Genomic DNA, 13,573 nt, shown 5'->3' with positions numbered 1-13,573 from the left:
AAGGCTTCTCCGCCTAGCTGTGGGGGCTAAAGGAGAGTCACGATTGTAGTGCAATACTCGGAGGGCGCCTCCACGGAGTAGATGTAGGTCGAGTTGACCGAACCACTATAAACCCTTGTGTTCTTATTTTTTACTGCTTCCGCATTTATTTTCTTCCGCACTTATTTTTTGTGGTGATTTGGTTTGTATTCGTGCTTTGCCTAATTTTTTTTTAAAAATACCAATTCACCCCCCTCTTGGTTAGCCTTGGTCCAGTTCTATAGGGCTTAATATCCCTAACGAACTTTCAATCATAGTCGGTATCTTGACACAGGATATGGATTTTATCTCCTATGGTAGATAGTTACAGGAGTACTTGGTAGTCTTGATATGTAATTTTGATAGGATATCTATTCACATAAGACTGAAGTACAGTAAAGGAGAAATTTATATAAAGAATAGCGAAAAATTCAAATAGTAGCTCAGAGTTGAATCGTATGGTGAGAGTGAGGATAAAGGTCAAGGAAGTATGTGCAAACAAATTGAGGACATAATAGGAGAGAATGCAAGGGTTGACAGTACGGGATACAGTGATCCCAGCCATCTTGTACCTCTGATAGGCGGCTTGGTCGGCCGCCTCAGTGAAGCGAGGCTCCAGATTCACCCTCGAGGAACTACCAAAAGGCATGTGGGAGCACTTATCACCAGCCATGATTAAGTAGACAGGGAAACAGGGAGGCAATCCAAAATTTAAAAAGAATCAAACAGATCATCTAGAATAATCGCATAATCATCTAGGACAATCGAGTGCAATAATTACATCCGGGATGATTAGTCAAAAAGGCGATAAAGTCATCCGGGATGATCAAACATCATCTGGGATGATAAGACATAGGCAATCGTCCTGAGGAGTCACTCTGTATAACCATTGAAAAAGAGTATCGACAAGGATGATTTGGTGGATCGTCCGGGATGATATGCAATAATAAATACTACCAACCAAATTTAAAGATGTTTAAAGCATTGCCACATGTATTATCCATGATGAAAATGTGTATCGTCTGGGATGATAACTAATAATGGATCGTACAGGATGATAACTAATAGGTGTATTATCTAGGATGAATAGGTGTATCCTCCACGATGAATAGGATGTATCGTCAAATTTAAAGGGTTTAAATGCATTGCCACGAGTATCATACAAGACGAATAAGTGGATCATACGGGCTGATTACCAATAATTGAGTGAATATAAAGAACATCATCCTGGACAAAGAGGATTGTCCAGGCCGATCACAGTAAGCAAAGTAGGATAAGATCAGATCGTCCAAGACGATGATAAACAGAAAAACATATCAGCCGTTAGATAAAAGATTTAGGAGAGGATTGAATGTATCGTCCATGATGATAGGACCAAAAAAATGAAATTCAAAAGGCGAATGTAAATGATTAGAGAAGGCCCCAAAAAAATACAATAATAACAATAAAATATAAAATATAAAATACGAAAAGACAAATTAAAAATGTATAAAAAATAAAGTTTTTTTAATCAAAGAACAAATATGATAAATTCTCCATGTGATTGAATTTAAAGATTTATAAATACAAATGAGTTAACATCATCGAAATCTAAAAATGGTAGAATATCTGATCATGTTAAACCTATCTCAGACTTCTCTCAGGGCCAAATCGTCTTTTGAAAATAAAAGACCTAACTCAGAAAAACTAATTAGATAAGAAAAAGAAATCCGTTCAAAACTTGGTTTCATAAAAATATCTTATAGAATAATATACCAAAGTTATTTTTCTCAATCAAGAAATTTGAAATCAAGCATTTGAAAATATCAAGTGACAGATGAGTACTTCTAAGTTTTAAAAGTTTAAAAGAGAAGAAAGCTTTCTTTTGATGGGCTCATTTTATGCCTCTTTTTAATTTGGCGCACTTTGTGCATCTTTTGATTTTTGATACACTTTGTGTATCTTTCTCAATTTGGCGTCATTGCGCATCTTTTTATTTGGCATCATTGGCCCTTTTTTGTTTTTGCAAGCTTAGATCCCTTTTCAAAACTCTTAAATACTCTCAATTATGAGTATATCCTCCACATGTTAGAGAAAAAAACTTACTCTCTAATATAAGGATGAATAAACCACAAAATAGACTCAAAGTCATATGATAAATGCAATGATAAGATTTCAAAGAACTTGAAAGTAATATAAATACTTTGAACATTATACATATAAGATAAATTACTGTAGCAAGATAGAAAAGATCTCAATCGCAAAGTCCAATTGTTAATTTGAGATAGACTTTTATTTAGAAAATAAAACTACATCAGTAAAAGAGGTTAGAGGGAGGAAAACAATCAATGGTGTTTCTCCTTTTAACTGATTTAGGGATGTTAGACAATGACTAAAAATTTCAAAAAATAAAAATAAGGCATAAAATATCATTTCAGCTATGACCAAAATGAAAACCAAAGTAAAAACAGCAGAGTTGAAAATATTACAGAATAAAAATAAATAATAATCACTACAAAAAAACTAAAAATGAAAGAACGGAAAATAAAACAAACTATTAAACAAGAAATATGCAAAATAGAATTTATTAAGCAGCAAGATTATGCAATTAAGAGCAGGGAGCCTCCACTGTTTAAGTACTATATGCTCTCACGAGGACTTTTATGAGAGAAAGCCTACAAAATCATCAAACGTTAGATTTAGGAACCCAAACATGTTTGGGTCCCTTCTTATGAAAAGAAGAATGCAATGCATGTGTGTTATTCTGTGAATCATGCAATTTGAGTCTCCACACCCAATGTGTATTATAGTAGACAGTGCAAGTGTGTGAGATGTGCCCTAGCATGCCACATGAAAAATATTTAACTCCAAGAAAAGGATTCACTAATATGTTCAGGTTATAATGCATCTTCCTAGGTTTTGACTATAGATCAAGTGTGGGTGTTTTCCTATTCTTCTCAAGTGCATTCAATTCAGCTTTAAACCTCAAGTTAACACTTCCTAAAATGGCATTTTTAACTCTCAAATAGTGCTCCGTATGCTCAGACTCTTCATAATAAGTTTTAAAATTAGATTCAAGTGGGGTGTATGATACTTTCAATGAATCATGCTCAACAATCAACTCAGAAAACTTTTTATTCAACTCATCAAACTCATCAAGTAATGCCATGTGATTATTATCAATTTGAGTGTGATCTTTACTTAAAATTTCATGCTCTTTTTGCAAATTTAAAAATTCCAATTTTAGACAAGCAGGAGTTTTCTTAAGTTTTCTATATGATGCATAAATATTCTCACAAACTTCAAGTAATTGATTATAGGTTGGTTCATATACCTCTTCTTGATCAGACTAACCAAGATGATCACCCATCAAGTATAAGTTTGTTGTCTCCTTTTCAGCTTCAGTCTCAGATGAGTCAGATGCAGAATCCGCCCAGAACGCTTTTTGAAACTGCTTCTTCTCCTTCTCTTTTTTGAACTTTGATTTCTCCTCACCCTTTTCCTTGCTTGGGTGATTCTTAAGTGTAGGACAATCAACTTTGACATATCTAGGCTTTCTGCATTTAAAACATACAACATTAGAAGATTTTTTATAATTTTTACTATACTTACCTTTATTCCATTTTTGATGGTACTTGTGATTCTTCCTTAGAAAGCTTTTAAATTGCCTCGTGATTAAGGAAACATCTTCACTTTTAGACCCAAAAGAATCATTGTCCGTGTTGTTGGTCTTCAACGCTATAGTTTTCTCCTTCTTTCGCTCATCTGCATCAAGGTTTCTTTGATTCACCCATTGCTAGTAAGCAAGGAGTGATCCAAGTAAGTTATCAATCGAATAAGTATTCAATTCTTAAGATTCAGTAATTGCAGTGATCTTAGCATCAAAGAAAGAAGGCAAACATCTCAACATTTTATTCACTCTTTCATAGTTAGTTAGCTCTCTCCCTAAGGCATGCAATTAGGTGATAATGTGAGTAAACCTAGTATACATGTCAGAAATTGATTCAATAAGTTTCTTACAAAAAAAATTTTATTGTCATGCAATAAAATATTCAACCTAGATTGTTTAACTTCATTGGTTTCTTCATAAGTAATATACAATATATCCCAGATTTCTTTACCATTTACACAAGTTGAAATACACATATTATCTTCCGATTTCAAAGCATAGAAAAAATAGTTCAAACATTTTGCATTATGTTGCGCTAAATCTCATTCATCAAAAGTCCATTCAGTAAAAGGAAGCTCAATTTAAATGTCATTGATTTGATGTGATGGAGGTGTATAGCTATCCTTAACAAGCATCGACATGCGATATTCAGGTGATTGTAAAAAATAAACATGTGGGTTTACCAAAAATAAAAAAAAATATTATCAAATAAAGGTGATCGTGTAATAAAATAACCTTCCACAATATTACGATTACCAAAATTAGCCATGGATCAAAATTCAAAAAGTTTTCAAACTTAATTTTATGAACCTGGCTTTGATGCCACTTGAGAGTGCTCTGAAAGCACTTAAAAGTTTGATAAGGATGTTAAGCCCTAATGAACTAGTTCCAAGGATAACCAATAGGGGGGTGAATTAGTATTTTAAAAATTTCTTTATTTAAGCAAAAGTACAAACTCAAACCAAATCAAAATTCACCATAAAGTGCAGAAATTAAATCAAAAAAGCAGTAATAAAGAACACCTGATCATCCCAAACAAACACCTGTTCATCTGTATGACCATCTAGTCAAAAAGCCTATATGAAAGATTGCTTCGTAACATGTGTGATTACGAAAAGTTATTTCATTTTGAACTTTTTTATTCGTCCATACGAAAGATTTTTTGTCCCGTACAAATTGATGTTCGTGCTGTACGAACTTATTTTCGTACGTACGAAGGGTCATTTTTCTTTAAATAGGAGGACTTTAAAATTCGTTTTCATTCACTTCAACATCCTTCTTGAATCCTTTTCATCTTAGAAATGGCCAGTTCTAGCAAACGCGGTAGAGTCTCTGAGGAGTCGTCATCCAGTGGTGGAGATAAAAACTTTTTGTTCAGAGCAAATGAAGATTCCTACTATTGGTTTGTCGCCGCAAAGATCACTCTCTCTAGACTTTCAATACAAGATGATATCCCCTTTTAAGTCGTGCCTCTATTTGTTGCAACTCAGTTCTCCTTCATTTTAACTCTGATCCATGCATATCATAGGGAAACCTTTCATTACTTTTTAGAAAATATGAGGTATAGTGAGGATGAGCAAGATAACTTCATTTGTTAACAAGAAATCGGTAGATTTTATCAAGGAATATATAGGAATTTTTTTTGCATCAAAGGACTCAGGGGATAAGAGCACACACTTTGAGTTCCTAATCAGACTATGATTGGTCTGAAATAAATAAGACTCTCAGAGGTGTCCCTCAAGTCTCTCACTTGGCTAGATTATATATTTTGAATCAGAATGCTAGGATTATCCAACATGTCCTTAGAACTTCAATCATTCCTAAGGCTGGTGATCACATTAATATTACTTCTCTTATGTTTATAGTTTCATATTAAATTGTGACTGGACAACAAATTGATGAAGCCTAACTCATTCTAGATTACATTCATAACCTTAATTTAATTGGGTTTTCTTCTCATAGTAGAAAGAAAAATATTGCTCTAGGATATCTAGTGACCTATATCTTAGAAAGGAAGTACAACATTATCCATTCTGTTGTTCTCACTGAATTTCCAATCTTCTTCACTGATGCCTTCTTTCGATCTCTTTTTGGGAAGAATGACAATACTAGTGAGGATACTGAGGAAGAAGGGGGAGCATCTACACTTACTCATGGACCTGACTTTCAGGAGATGGTCCAATACTTTGACCGGTTAGAGAGTCATTTTGATCAACATTTTAATCAACTTCAGACTCACATAAACCAACAGGATGCACAGTACCAACAAGACATGAGTTGAATCCGAGGCCAGTTCGACTCGGTGAACACTAATGTAACTATGATGAATAGCTATTTATCTATCTTCAACCAGCCTCCTCCTCTAGATTAGGGACCTTCAAAGTTCTAGATGTACGTTTTTGTGATGTCATTTCTAGTCCTCTCTAGATGTGAGGGTATCAGTGTTTATGTCTTTCTATTGTACTTATTTTTATTGTGTTTGTTGTGATGTTTTTATGTTATTTTTATTGATATCAATCTACTTCAATGTATCTTATCTTTAATTGATATCAATAAAAAAATGTCTTATTTTGATTAGTTGTATTTGTTTGTTTACATGAAATATGTAGTTGCCTATATGATATTTCTATTTTAATTGATCTAAAAAGTGTTATAAATTAACTTGCATTACATAATTAATTTTATAATGAAATCTAATTATTCAAAAATTTAAGTTAACTTATAACTCAATCAAGTTAAGGAAATCAATCTCATGCTCTTTTTAGGTAAATAAAGTATAAATATTATTATTGTAATTATGATGTCTTATTATTTTTTTATTTCTCTTTTGAATATAATTATCTTTGTAATTAGAGAAATTTGATTTTTTATATTATTGATTTTGGAAAGGTCAATTAAAAAAAAAGGATATCAAAATGAAATGTACAATGTGTACACAAATCGAAAAAATGCGCAATGGTTCTCAAATTGAAAAGAGGCACAAAATTAGCCCAAATACAGAAAGATGCACAAAGTATGCCCCAAATATTTGAAAAGATGTGTAATGTCGCCACTTGAATATGTTCTTTCCTTTATTATTTAATTTTTATATTCAAATCAATCTAATATTGAAATATATTTTATTTAAAAATTGAAATTAATTAATCTTCATTTTATCACTTTTACAATAATTTTTCTTATGAAATTGTCTAGAATGCTTCATGACCTTGATCACATTTTTTTATCTAAGTTATGCTTTAATTTAAATATTTTGAATCTTTCTTTTTGATCTAATGGTAATTAACTTTGTTATTGCAATTATATTTCAATCTCTTTTAAGATCAATTACTAGGGTTTCTCATATGACTTCTTTCATTTCTTCCTTCTTTTTTCTTTTTTGTTATTGTCAAAAGGGGGAGTTAATATTTTTTTTTTTTTTTTGTATTTTTGTGTGGGGTTCTTGTTATGTTTGTGTTTTGTATTTTTTTAGGATTTAGGATTTTGGTTTTGTTTTGTGTGTTTTTAAAACAAAAAATATAAAAGATATATATTTTTTGTATTTTTCATGGAAATTCCCTATATTCATATATTTTATTATTTTAGGGAGAGCTAAGGAGAATTTTAGGGTATTCAATTTTACTCAAATAATAATTGTTTTACTATCATAAAAAAAGGGGAGATAGTTGCAACTTAATTTTTGATTGTTGATATTCTTGCAACATATATATTTTTTATGATTCCAAATATTATTGCTTTGATTAAAATTTCTCCTAACATATTTTGGAATGCATTATTTTTTATGTTTGTGTATACTAACCTTTCAGGGAAATCATACTCTGGATTGTTGAAGACTTCAAATCAGATCAGTTTAAGGTTTATCATAAATGATGTTTGTATTTTTCATTTTATTGATTCTTAGATAGTGTGATTGTAATTAAGTAACTGTGCACACACACACTAGGGGAGAGTTTAAAATTTGCAAATTTTTAAACTGATCGTACTGTACGAAGATATTTTATACGGGAAGATTTGTTCAGTTATATTCCCATGCGAGCATTGAAATGAACAGAAAGTAGAAAATTTTTCTAAGTATGGATCGTACTGTAAGATATACCAATCGTATGTATGACATCCAGGGTACAAATTGGACAGGTCGCTTTTCATTCCGACAAATTCAAAGTTTTTATGAACGGTTCGTACCGTATGATGTCATCATCGTACATACGCCATATAGTTTATGAGTTGGATGGGTCCCTTTTCATCCCGACCAACTTAAAAATTTTCTTAACTAATCATACCGTATGATGTCATCATCGTACGTACTCCATCCAAGATAAAAAAATAGTGGGGTCCCTCTTCATCCCGACGAAGATGAAAATTTTTTTCTTATTGTTCATACAGTACGAACTGGGTTCATACTGGACAATCATTGTGTACAAAAATTTTTTATACCAATTTACATAAGGTTCATACACAATAGTTTTTGAATTGTTCGTATGTACAAACATACGATCATACTGTACGATCATGTACACTCAAAATGGAAAATTTCAGTTTTCTAGATGGTTTTTTGTGTTCTTGATATAAAAAGTCTTCTAAATCTGACTTGAAAAAGTCTTGTCTTCGTGAATTTTTAAGAGCAAGTGAAAGAGAGTGTGGGAGAGTGTTTGAGAGAGATTTTTTGCAAGTGGAGTGTGAAGGGTTCACAAGGCTACTCAAAGGTAAGAATCTCTTTGTGTTTTTGGTGTTTACTATTCTTTTCTTCTTACTAGTTTCTCGTGAGAAGATCTATGAAGAAGATCTGATACTTTACCGACACTTAGAGGGTGTTAAAGGATGATGGTTCTCTGCCGACACTTGGAGGGTATGAAATGACGACGGTTCTCTACCGACACTTGGAGGGTGTGAATAGACGATGGTTCTCTACCGACACTTGGAAGGTGTCAGAAGATGACGGTACCAAACTAACACTTGGAGGGTGTAAAAGGACAATGTTTCTCTACCACACCGGGGATTGGTTGAAGAGAGTTTTGTAAAGGCTTATCCATCTTGTTGTGGGGGAAAAAAGAGAGTCACTTTGGTAATAATACAATACCTCAAGGGGGAGTCTTCATGGAGTGGATGTAGGTCGTGTTCAATAAACCACTACAAATCTTTGTGTCTTTTAATTTTTGTATTTATTTACTATATGTTATTTTTGTGATTGAAAATTTTATTTTTAAACTTAAATTAATTTTCTACGAGATATAGATCGGTTTCCAATTTAAAACTTTTACCAAGAGTTTTTTTAATTACCAATTCACCCCCCCCCCTCTTGTTAGCCTTGGTACAATAACTTAGGTTTAACAACCTATAAAGAATCAACAAATTCTTACCACCAATTCTTTTTGAGGCACAAGTAATAATATTGATGTTTTGAATCTGGCTACAGGAATTATAATTTTGATGATAACAAATATTTTTAATACTTCTATTTTTCTACGATTGCCTTGTCTACTTTCATTTCAGATCCACAAGATCAAATTACAAAACAAGCCAGGTTAAGATTGGATAAATTAGGACTAAGTCAGTCTGTAAGTACACGTCAAGGATTTTTACCTTTTCTTGAGTCAATTATAAATAACGTGGGTCCTGATGTTAAGTAACCTTGCATAGACACACTCAAAAAAAAGTTTTATCTATTTTAAGAGTTCTTTATTTTTATCATATCATCTAGGACGATCTCAAATCACCATGGACAATCAGTTAAAAATAGAAACCCTAATTAGGGTATGCTGGTTAACACAGCGGCAATTAAACAAATTGCCCTATATTATATTAGCATCATCCTGGATGAAAGCCTCTAAACAGAAAGACTCAACTGCTAAATTCTTTTAGGCATGTTTTATTTTTGAACATCAAGCAGGACATCATCCTGAACGAAGCACTACAATAATGCCTAAATTAATGTGGTAATTAAGGAAAGTAATTAAGGTTTAATTATATGATCATATCATCCGGGATGATCGTAGGATCGTCCGGGATGATCGGTTAAACAAACCTTAGTTTCTTCCTCGATGACCAGAATGAGGTTCTGAACGATGTGTATTATTTTGCACTAATCATTCGGGATGATCCCAAATCATCCTGGATGATCAGTTAATTTTGCATCATCCAGACATAAAATCTAGGCGATGTAGTGGACAATATTTGATATTTTGAACTAATTATCTGGAATGATCGTGAAATCGTCCTAGACAGTCAGTTTAGTTTTTCATCATCTAGACATGCAATTAGGGTGATGTTATGGATGATACTCAATAATTTTGAACTAATTGTATAGGACAATGTCCTATCATTCTAAATGATCAAAACAAACAAGTCCTTTAATCATCCAAACTCTCCCAAATCATCCTAATTGATTGAGTTGAATTTATACTAATCGTACATGATGACCTTTTGATCGTCCTGGATAATCTATGTCGACTTATTATAATTAAGTGAAAATTTGAAGCTCTTCTATATAAGATCTCTTGTTTATCCAAGATTGTATCTTTTGTTACTGTCCTGACCTGAGAGAGCCAAGAGGAGAGGAAGAGAAAGGGAGAAAGAGAGGATCTTATGAGGGGGAGTTTATGAGGGTTTCATAAAATTTGCTATAAGAAAGGATTCACATCGTCTTCTTCGATCGTCGTCCATGGTTCTTTGGAGGTTCTAAAGAGGTCTACTTCAGCAATTGGTCGAGGTTCTCTGTCTGCTTCAGGAGGAAGCAAAAGGAATTGGGTTCTCTATCTGCTTCAAGAGGAAGCAAAAGGAGTCAGGTTGTTTGTCTCATCGGAGTCAGTGGAAATGCGATTTGTGCAGGCTTCTCCGCTTTGCTGTGGGAACAAAAGGAGAATTACTGAGTTTAGTGCAATACATGGAGGAAAGGCTCTGGGAATGGACGTAGGTCAAGTTGACCGAACCACTATAAAATTCTAGGTGTTCTTTTTTATTGTATTTCCACATTTAATTTATGCACTTTTTTCTTATGGTAAATTATTGTTTGGTTTGTGATTTTAAAATATTTCAAAAGATATTTATATTTGGTTTAAGAAAATTTTAAAACACCAATTCACCCCCCCCCCCCCCCCCCCCCCTCTTGGTTAGTCTCGAATTAGTTCATAAGGGCTTAACATCCCTAACAAACTTTTAAGTGATATTAGAGCATGATTCATAAAATTTAGTTTTTGAAAACTTTTGAATTTTGATCAATGGCTAACTTCAATAATCGTAATGCTGTGCAGGGTATTTTATTGCATGATCACCTTGTTTTATAATTAAACTTTTGATTTTTTGAAAACTCATATGTCTACATTTTTACAATCAATTGATTATCACATGTGGATGCTTGTTAAGGATTGATATTCACCACCAACTCGTGAAATCAATGGCATAAAAACTAAACTTATTTTTCCTGAATGGATATTTGATGATAGGGATTTATCATAACTTAATTTAAAATGCTTAAACTATTTTTTCTATGCTTTAAAATTTGAAGATTGCATGCATGTCTCAACTTATGCTACTGGTAAACAAATATGGGATAGATTATGTATTGCCTATGAATGAACAAATAAAGTTAAGCAATTTAGATTGAATATCTTACCACATGACTATGAACTTTTTTGCATGAAATCTAGTGAATCAATTTCTGAAATGTATACTAGGTTTACTCAAATTGTAACCTCATTGCATGCCTTAGGAGGAGAGCTAACCAACTATAAAAAAGTTAACAAAATTTTGAGGCGTTTATCTTCTTCCTTTGATGCTAAGATTACTATAATAACTAAATCCAAGGATTTGAATACTTATTCTATTAATAACTTACTTGAGTCACTCATTGCATATGAGCAATGAGTGAAACAAAGATAACTTGATGCAGGTGAGCAAAAGAAGGAGAAAAATGTGGCACTGACAGCTAATGATACATATACTAATTCTTTCTGGCCTGAAAGTGATGATGTTGCCTTAATCACTAGGAAATTCAAAAGCTTTCTAAGGAGAAAACATATGCACCATTAGAAATGAAATAAAGGTAGGGGTAGCAAAAATTTTAAAAATTCTTCTGATAAAGTTTCTTTTGAATGTAGGAAGCCTGGACATGTTAAAGTTTATTGTCCTACACTTAAGGCTCACCAAAGCAAAGAGAAGGGTGAGGAGAAATCCAATTTTAGGAAGGACAAGAAGTAGATTCAAAAGGAATTATGGGTGGATTTTGCATCTAACTCCTCTGAGATTGAAGCTGAGGAGGAGAAAACAAACTTGTGCTTGATGGCGGATGATCATCCTGGTCAGTCTAACCAAGAATAGGTATGTGAACTAACCTACAATAAATTACTTGAAGTTACTAAAAAAATTCATACATCATATAGAAAACTTAAGAAATTGCATGGTAGCCTGAAGTTGAAACTTTTAAATTTGTAAAAAAAGAGCATGAAATTTTACTTAAAGATCACTCTATAATTGATAGCAATCACATGTCATTACTTGATGAGTTTGATGAGTTAAATAAAAAGCATTCTGTGTTGGTCATTGAGCATGATTCATTGAAAGCATCCTACACTGCACTTAAAAATGATTTTAAAACTTATATTGATGAATCTGAGTATAGAGAGTACTATTTAAAAGTTGATAATGCTGTTTTAGAAAGTACTAACTCATTTTTTTAAAAAACTGAAAAACTTCATGCAAACCGTTTAAATCAACCGCTAATACGCTATACGATTCATCCTTTATGAAGTTAATTTCGTACAGATGATTGTCACACAAATTTTTTAAACCATGCTTAAAAACAAGAATTTTGATGTGAAATTTTTTTCTTATACACAAATTTTTCATATCAACAATCAAAACAAGAAAATTTAAAACAATACGAACAAAAACAAAACACATATGAAAAAAACACAAAATAGGATTTTTAGAAATGAAATAGCACTAGTGTTATCATAATAAATGAGAATAGTGCCTATTGTTAATCTTAAATCAATCAAATATTATTTTAATCAAGTACTTGTGCCATACAACTTTCTAAGGCAATGTATTCAGCTTCAACAGTATATAGGGCTACAGAATTTTATTTTCTACTAGACCAAGAGACTAAAGAATTTCCAATAAATTGATATGTTTCAGAAGTGCTCTTTCTATCAACCCTACAACCTGCAAAATCCAAATCTAAATATCCAATTATTTCAAATAAAGAGCCAAACTTAGGATACCAAATTCCTAAGTTTTGAGTTCCCAATAGATACCTTAAAATCCTTTTCACTGCTGTCAAATGTGATTCTTTTAGATCTGATTGAAATCTAGCACATAAACAAACCCTAAACATGATATCGGGTCGGTTAGTTGTCAAGTAAAGCAAAGATCCAATTATCCCAATAAATTTTTTTTTATCAAAAATTCCTTCATCTGATTTTGGATCAAATTTTTCTAAGGTAGATTTTCCATTATTATGTATGAACACCTTATATCCAAAGACATGTAAATGTGACAAATTTGGTGTTTTTCCCTTTAGTAACTCATAGGGTGTTTTATTTAAGTTTGATCTAACATTCATCCTATTCTGAACATAACATGTCGTGCTAACCGCCTCAGTCCAAAAATATTTAGAAAGTGAATATTCTGCCAACATGGCTCAAGCGACTTCTATTATTATTCTATTTCTCTTTTTAACTACCCTATTCTGCTGAGGGGTTCTAGCTGCAGAAAAATTGTGTTCAATTCCTTTCTCCTTACAAAAATCCTCAAACTTTTCATTCTGAAACTCTCCACCGTGATCACTTAAATTGTCATTATCTCGCATCCTAGTTTCCTTTGAATCCAAGTCAAAAAATTTCTAAATTCCTTAAATGATTCACTCTTATGATATAAAAATCTAACCTATGTGAATCTTGAGAAATCATCCAC

The sequence above is a fragment of the Dendrobium catenatum genome, unplaced genomic scaffold (assembly GCF_001605985.2).
Source record: "Dendrobium catenatum unplaced genomic scaffold, ASM160598v2 fragScaff_scaffold_370, whole genome shotgun sequence".
In the NCBI taxonomy this organism is placed as follows: Eukaryota; Viridiplantae; Streptophyta; class Magnoliopsida; order Asparagales; family Orchidaceae; genus Dendrobium; species Dendrobium catenatum.
The sequence above is the reverse complement of the archived record's forward strand: the minus strand, read 5'-3'. Positions refer to the sequence as shown.